This window comes from Xiphophorus couchianus, chromosome 16, assembly GCF_001444195.1.
Source record: "Xiphophorus couchianus chromosome 16, X_couchianus-1.0, whole genome shotgun sequence".
Taxonomy (NCBI): Eukaryota; Metazoa; Chordata; class Actinopteri; order Cyprinodontiformes; family Poeciliidae; genus Xiphophorus; species Xiphophorus couchianus.
Genome location: NC_040243.1, coordinates 17,044,185 through 17,052,236, shown reverse-complemented (window position 1 = coordinate 17,052,236; position 8,052 = coordinate 17,044,185). Strand labels below are relative to the sequence as shown.

General features: G+C 38.7%; 1 long non-coding RNA gene across 1 annotated transcript; it reads left to right on the top strand.

Moving 5' to 3' along the window:
• Window positions 1-1,385: 1,385 nt before the first annotated feature.
• On the top strand, window positions 1,386-5,658 carry LOC114160167 (uncharacterized). The gene is made up of 2 exons (XR_003598733.1): window positions 1,386-1,549; window positions 2,403-5,658. It is a non-coding gene; the product is annotated as an uncharacterized LOC114160167 (long non-coding RNA).
• The last annotated feature ends 2,394 nt before the right edge of the window (window positions 5,659-8,052 follow it).

Sequence of the window (8,052 nt, the reverse complement as noted above, 5' to 3'; positions counted from 1 at the left end):
GCTCGGATGTTTGTCTAAGTCACAGAAGTTGCACATTCTGTAAGGTCGTCGTCACAAAGTGCGTATAGTTCTTAAAAGTCTCGGCATCTCACAATAATTCTGAGGATGCATTCAGGCTCCCTTTCTAAGGCAATCCATTAAGGTAATTGGCTTTTTAACTCTTGAGATTCTGTTTAGTTATTACTTTGCAATGTTTTGTGTATATGAAGTGATGAAGTGTGGGACCAGCCACAAGATCCACTCAATATTGAACTGAAACACATATATTCAGCTATTGCGTTGTTACTTTATTTGTAAGAGATCTTTTTCTTTCAGCATCACTTGGACTAATTTGATTGCTCCATTGCCAGATTTTGCATCTGACAATGGAGCAAGACTGCCTCTGGGCTGATATCGCAGCCCTGGATGTAGATCACCTGCCAGGGTTAACCTGGTGAGTGAGTTTATCCTGTGAAGTTGCGTTGGTGGTGGCTGTGTGGCTCAGTGGCATCTGGGGTGGTGTTGTGCAGGGCCGTTGCCTTGCTGTTGTGGTGCCCTGTGTAATGGGGAGCGCGGTATGCGGTGGGGATTGCTTGGTGAGTGGGTTGATTCCCAGGGTTCCAGTGTGGTTGCAGGAGTGTCCAAAGTCCGTCCTCAAGGCTGGTATCCTGAATACTTTAGTTCAACATACCTGGGTCAAATGATGGCTCATTAGTAGGCTTCTGCAGAACATTGACATGCTGAAGAGGTAGTGACTCCCACCAGGGAGAAAACTAAAACATTCAGGATACCAGCCCTGGACGACTGACTTTGGAAACCTGTTCAGCTGGAGTTTGGTTTGAACTTTAGAAAATAATTTTTTGAATTACTTATTTACTATTTCTGTTAACAATTGCACTGGTTTTACCTATTTAGATGGCCAGTAGGTGCATTTAATATGGTTCACTTCAGATTTTTCTTATCAAGTGTGATTGATAACCTCATTTTAGTTATCCATTTTGTGACAATAGAGTACATTATGTAAAATGATTAAAGATCTTTTTCACTGAACAGGAACACACCTCCACTTGCCATCAAATTCTCCCTTTTAAGAAACATAATTCATTATTGCCTTTTCCTCTTACTAGCTTTTTAACTTTTTACCTTTGTTCCCATTTTTTCCATTTCTTTTTGCCCTCTTCTCTTCCCCCTTCTTTGGCTTCTCTCTCTCTCTCTGTTTCTCCCACAGCATGACCCAATTTCCAGCAGCAGCCAATGCAGACATCTGGGCTTCAGCTCACGTGCCAGAAATGGCATGACACCCCTACTGCGGAGGGAGGTTTAAGATGAGCGGAAAGGAGAGGGTTTTGCAGAGACAAAGATCTTAGCGAGATAGGTGAAAAGCAAGATGTAGAGGCTGTGGGAAACTGGATAAGACGATAAGAGAAAAAAACAAATTCGAATGTGATAAGCAGAGACGAGAGTAAGAATTGGGTTGGACACACTGAGGCAGGAAAAAGAAGAACATTCCAGGGACAGAAATGGAGATGGAGGAAAGTTGACAGGCAAACTCAAGCATGCACAGTTTGAGGTAGGAAGGCAGCAGCTGTAAAATGGTTATTAGCTGTTAGAGTTAGCATGGCTTAGCAGGGTCACAGTAGTAAGGCAGGCTAAGTCACTGTGTAATCTCTGTGTTAACCTGAGATCCTGTCAAGTGCATGCAGATCAGCCACAAGCTGCATTCCTGACAGATGCACACATTCTCCTTCCATGTCGTGCCAGAAGAAAAGAAAAGAAACAAATCTATATGAGCTTGGTCTGAAAAAGGTGTTTCATAGTGCTTAAGTATATGGAAAAAAGAAGACTATTTTTATTATGTAGAATCAATACGCAGCCTTATCTAGCACAAGCCAGAACTAGAACCTTTGAATGCAAACATGAACTGGCAGACAGTTTACTATTTAGTTGGAGACAGATTATGGGTTCTTAAAGAGCATCCGGCAATTTTGGCACAATATGTCTGACAAAAAGACAAATGGCTCTTCTTGCCAACCCCTGATTTCATGTTTTGTTTTTTCATTGAGCCCTTTATTTTGTTTAAACTCCTGTTGTTCTTTAAGTCCTTTCATGTCAATTCTTTTCTCGTGTATTTATCTCTTGCTACAGTTTTACTCACCTCTACCAATCCGTCTTATACCTTTCAGCACTTCATCTTGTCATTTTTTTTATTGTGCTGCCTTTTGTCCTCCAACCATTCATATGTTCTTGTCATTCCCCCATCATTTATAAATCACACTCTGTTGTCTTTTGTTTCCCTTTCTCCTTTAATGGTTTGACATTTATTTAATCACTGTTGACCTTCCAAGGAAAAGAGCTACAAACTGATGGATTTACAAACTCTGTTGTAATTGTATCAAAAGGTTACTTTTTGCTTCTGTTTGCAGAATCGGCACCGTAGCATGGTGGATTTGAAGTGCTCACGATATGGGTGTGTGTTGTTCAGCACTTCCACTAATTGGGATCAGGCAAATGGAGACTAAGAGCAATGCAAGGCTATTAGTACCTTGAATGGTGAGACCAGAGGACCCTCCTCAAGAAGACACTGCTTGTGGGGTTAGGGTCACAGTTAGTGGAGCATTGATCTCAGGATGTAACCAGGCTCGGATGCAAAATGTGGCATCAAATGTACCTCTTCAACACTTCTTGGGGCCACTCTCTGCATGGAAGACTGTCAAGACTGTGAGCCAGGTGGCAGGAAAGTGTGGGGGCTTATAGGCATGCCAATCTGGAGAATCATAATTTCTTTGGAATGTCACCTGACTGGAATCAAAGCTGATGTGCAAGGTTCAGCAATGAAATCAAGTTAGATTGTTGGGTTTTGTGTGTGCTTGAGCACGGAACAACAACTCATCCTCCCTGAAGTTTTCAAAGTCTGGTCGGTGTCAAGGAAGCGGTGCCATCTGGATATTCTTCTATATCTGGACAGGCGTGATTGAGAGGAGAAGCCTTTTCAACATGAATCCAAGCACTTTTGTGTTGTTGTGCTTCTGTCCTTGGCCCAGTATTTCTAAGGAAAAAAAACATTTGATTACAAGACACTGATGGATTTTGGTGTGTATCATTAGATTTTCAGTGTTATCTTTTGGAAACTTGGGCAAAGAGAGGGTCAGAGGTTTTGCAGATCACCTCCTACAAGTGTGTTTTAAGCTAGTGGCTAGGTAACCTGCAAAATAGAACTTTGAAAGCTAATCAATTGGTGAAGATAAATTGGAAACATGACAGAGAGAAAGAGAGAGAGAGGCCAACTAAGGTGTATAATGTCACAAAAGTAGAAGTAAAAAGTGTATGCTATAGGAAAGGTACTGTTGGAAGTACTTTGTCCAAAAAAATATCTCAAGTAAATGTAACTGAGATATAGCTAATTACGTCCCATGTTTGCTAAAAAATAAACATCTTAAACACACACGTTTGCTTTTAAATAGAAAAACAGGATAAGAGCCTTAGGTAAATGCTTTGACTCTCTGCACAGTAGTTTGCCAGTGGTTGTTGCAAGACTAAAAGAGATAATGCCAAGACAGGATCTGTTTTATGTTGGTACAGTGCTTTTGGCAGAAAAAAAAAACAATAGATGTGATGCAGAGCAGGCTCTTACAACAATTTAGCACTGCTTGTTTGAACAAAATGAGGGGGGAAAAAAACAGTTCACCAAATGTATGCCAACATTTGGTTTTCATTGCATAAAATGCTGAAGCATAATAGTGTCATAGATCACAGAATTGTTGCCAAATAAGACTGTTTGCTGCACTGTAGGCTTCGATAGTAAAAGAAATTGATTAAGACGGGAGTTACAATCAGTATCATTAAATGTAATGCACCCACAGTAAAATTAATCAGTCTCTCCATAATGTAATGCAGAGTTAGGGCCTGTTGGTATTTGGATTTGAGACTTACTATAAATGTTATACAATATTTTTTTGTGTTTAAAGTGATGAAAAAAAATCTTAATTATGAATAAACAGAGTTGGGTTCTAGAATGCTTGCAAAAAGGTAAGGCTGAGTAAAAGTAAGCTGAAACTTGTGGTTTTAATTTCACACTCTTCACTGGTCTGCTACTTTATCTTTGTAGTTGTTTTTGCCATCATGTGATCAACATTCTTAAAGTTCTAATGTGCTATACCTAACATATCAAATTGCTTCCTCTTTTCTGTTTCTAGATGTCTACACACTCCTTGTTGCTTAGTATTTATTTTCCCTGTGAAACTCTTTCTTCAATGTTCTCTTTCAGTAATGTTTAATTTAGGCAATGATTTTCTGCATCCCACACTGAGGTTGGGTCAACAGAAAAAGTAAATAAGGAGGTGCAGAAAATGTAGGATGGTTTGGATAAAAGCACAATCAGGAAGTGTGGATCCAAAGCGAGTCTGAGAGAGGGAGGCAGAGCGTGTAATGGAAGAAAAAAAAATACATACGCAGGCAGATTGCCATCTGGTCCCATTGAAATTGGTTAAGACTAAATACAGATGGTTGCCCAGTAAATCAATATAATCTGGTTGAAGTGATAACTTTAGAGGTGGAAACCACAAATGGCTTTGCTGATTTAAATCACCTCTCAGTTCAATGACTGACTAGGTCATTCATTCACTTTTGCTGAAGGTTAGTTTTTTTTCTGATTTTGGATGCACTTCAGTTTACTGCACAAAACATACTAATATTAAGAACAGGAGAAGAACTACAGTATCACGCAAAATACAACAACTTTTTAAATGGAAGTTGCGGCTACTTTAATCTAACATTGCGTTAAAATGCTTCAAATAGATATTGCTAAAACAAAAACACTAGGGAGCTTATGGAAGGCCCATGATTTTACTATATATTATTCCTCTACTTGCTCTTGCTTTTTCAGCATCACACCTTTGACTCAAAAAGGAGATTTTAGATTCACTGACATGTCTGTAAATAAATCATTGGGTCAACTTGATTATTATGTTTCAGGATTTTTGTGTGGGTTTAGATACGATGTGAAATATCCTGATTAATGTAGTTACTATGTCTTGCAAAAGTATACATAACCCTGGAACGTTATTTTTTGTGTGTGTGTAGACCAAGTTATGCATAACTGTCACTTGTAATAGACTCCATTATGTGCAGTTAACTTCAGGATAAATACAGCTGTGCCGAAAAGGCCTCAAAGGTTTAGGGAACATGAGCAGACAAACAGACTCATAAAAATCAAGGAACATCATACATAGTCAGGGATTAGTTGTGGAGAAATTTAGAGCAGAGTTATAAGTTTATAGTTTCCCAAACTATATTAACGTCACAGAGAATTGATTAACCCATCTTCTGAAAATGAAAACAGTATGGCGCAACTCCAACCCTACCAAGACATGACCGTCGACCTAAACTGACAGGCCCAAGAAAAGTGTGGTTGCAGCATCATGTTGTGGATATGTCTTACTTCAAACGAAGAAACTAGTCAGAATTGATGGGAGGATGTATATATCAAAATACAGGTAAATCCTAAAAGAAAACCTAGAGATGACTTGAGAATGGGGGAGCCTTTCAATTGGACAACAGCCCTGGGCATGCAGCCTGAAGAATCAAGATCAAAGCATATGCATGTGTTAAAATAGTCAGTAGAAGCCACGAATGAATTGAAAATTTGTCAAGAAGTAGAAAATAAAATTTAAATCAAATTCACTCAGTCTGAATTTTTTGCTAAGAAGAACATTGCAAGAGAAATTTCTCAAAGATGTCATGGTTTTCATGTTTTTATTTGTGAAAAACCTCATGTTGGTTCATTTCATTTCACAATTATGCAAAATCTTGCCTTGATCGGATACATAAAATAACATACACAAAAGGTTTCAATTTCAATGTGTAACACATTTTGTAAAAGTACAATTAGGCAATGGAATAGTTAGATTAGATTAGATTAGATTATATTAGATAGCATTTATTGTCATTGAACAGAATTCAACGAAATTCCTTGACACCGAATAGTTTTGTTTTGTGTAGTTTTTTTGAGGCATTGCACATTTTGCAGTTAGAAAAGTAGAATTGAGCATATGAAGAGAAATAATCCTACACTGAAACATAATAATACGCTGTATGTTGTTTTACAGCTGGGACTTCTGAATTCATCTGAGGAGGTCAAATCTTAGGTGGTATAAAATGAGAAAAATATGTCTTAGCCATTGCTCATCTTGTCCACTTATAACAACTCCACCTTCTGTGTAATTATCTGAACTTCTTTTGTTCATACTGGACACCATAAAAACACAAGGACAAAAAGAAAAAAAAAAAATCATACTATTGTAAAGCAAGGGCTAAACCTGTAAAAACGCTGTGGCAGCACACAGTTTGACTCCTGAGGATTGTGTGCAGGCTGTGCTTTAAAGAATTATAGAGTCAGCTGTGAAATTAGCACACAATTATCCAACCTTGCTGAGCTCAACACAGAAAACATCTGTTTAGAGCCTGTTGGACTTGGAGCGCTACACCTGATCAGTTGAACTGCAACAAGGCACACCTGTACCCATCTGCAGACTCTCCCACCAACACCACCCACAGAGGTAAATAGCTGTTATGTAGTATACCTTATATAAAACATTCTTCATTTGGTTTTCTAGGTTGCAAGTATATACATATATTTACACCTGATGATTACACAAAAGGTGCTTAAACAAGTGTTAATCTATTTACCCCTAGACATCACAGACATTTCCAAATACAACTCCTTTACCTTTTACTCGAAACAACATGCAGAACATATCATCTGATCGTCTTATGAATTAGACATAATTAAACAAGGAAAACACAAAATAATTAGTGGGCTGATTAAAAGGTTTGACGGTCAAATGACGGTAGGACAGGTTTTTACCCTCAGTGGCGCCTCAGTGAGAATCTGTAGATACATTTAAGTTGAGTCACAGTATGAGAGAAATGAAACTGCTTGATTGACAGTTCAACCAAGTCAGCAGCATCTATTTTAGTAAGAGTGGGCATACACATTCCCATATTTTCCAGAGTACCAGAAGGTGCCCTTGATAGTGTAATTATTTTATGCCACTGAGGATATGTGTCCCTGTGCACAGGTATGTATGCGTGTGCATGTGTGCACTTTTCCCCTGTTACCATCTGTTCTCCTTTGGCTGATGATCATCTATCTCCCATTAACTGTCAGTCACTCTGTTGCCTGTTGACACCTCACTGTCTGAGCTGCATACAGTAGCTGCACCACACCTTAATACATTGCAGTGCATTCTGCTTCCTTCGACCATACAGGACTCTGCAGTTCTGAATATCGGAGTTGTTATTATGATATGGATTGCAAGCGTTTTAAAACTTTGTGTTGTCTACACTGAAACATGACAAATAGCTTGTTTTGGTGTTAATTCACATTTCATTTATCCTAGTTAGTTTTAGCCTAATATATGACAATGTTGCATGTCTTTAGAGAATGATGAATGAAGCACAAGCTCCTCCCTGCCCTGCATTCAAGAGAAGACTTGAAAGCTCAACTGAAACGCAGTGACATGTCCCGTGGTGCAAGGACAACAATAAAGTCCCCAGTCTCAACATGTGCTGAACAAACAAGCAGAGGCAGATTTTGATATGGCCTACAATAGTCAGCGGCCAAGGGCAGTATTGAAACTGGGGCTGAAGAAGCACCAAATAAAAAGAATTAAAACTCATTTATGGGCAGTCAATAGAGAGTTGCTGCTGAGCGATTATTTCACGGCTTTGTGGAGGACTCCACTAAATGTTCCCTTAACTTTGTTAAATTCAAGGATTTGGAGAAATATCCCATGCACAACCTTTCAAAGCTGTTCGAGGATAACACTCACAACAAAGCTGGAAAAGATGAACAAGAAATTGTTTTTTTTTGCAGCAAATAGTGGGCATGTGGAAAAGATGCTGCCTGCTTATTTTTTATAAGCTTTGTTTCCCAGGTTTATACTTTGTCATGTGGAAAAACTCAGGACACCCTGTCAAAGCTTGTGTTTTCATCTTCACATATTTCAACACATGAAGTTTTGTTTCCAAGGATGTGAGAACTAAACTTATAAACTACAAACAGGCTGCAATAAT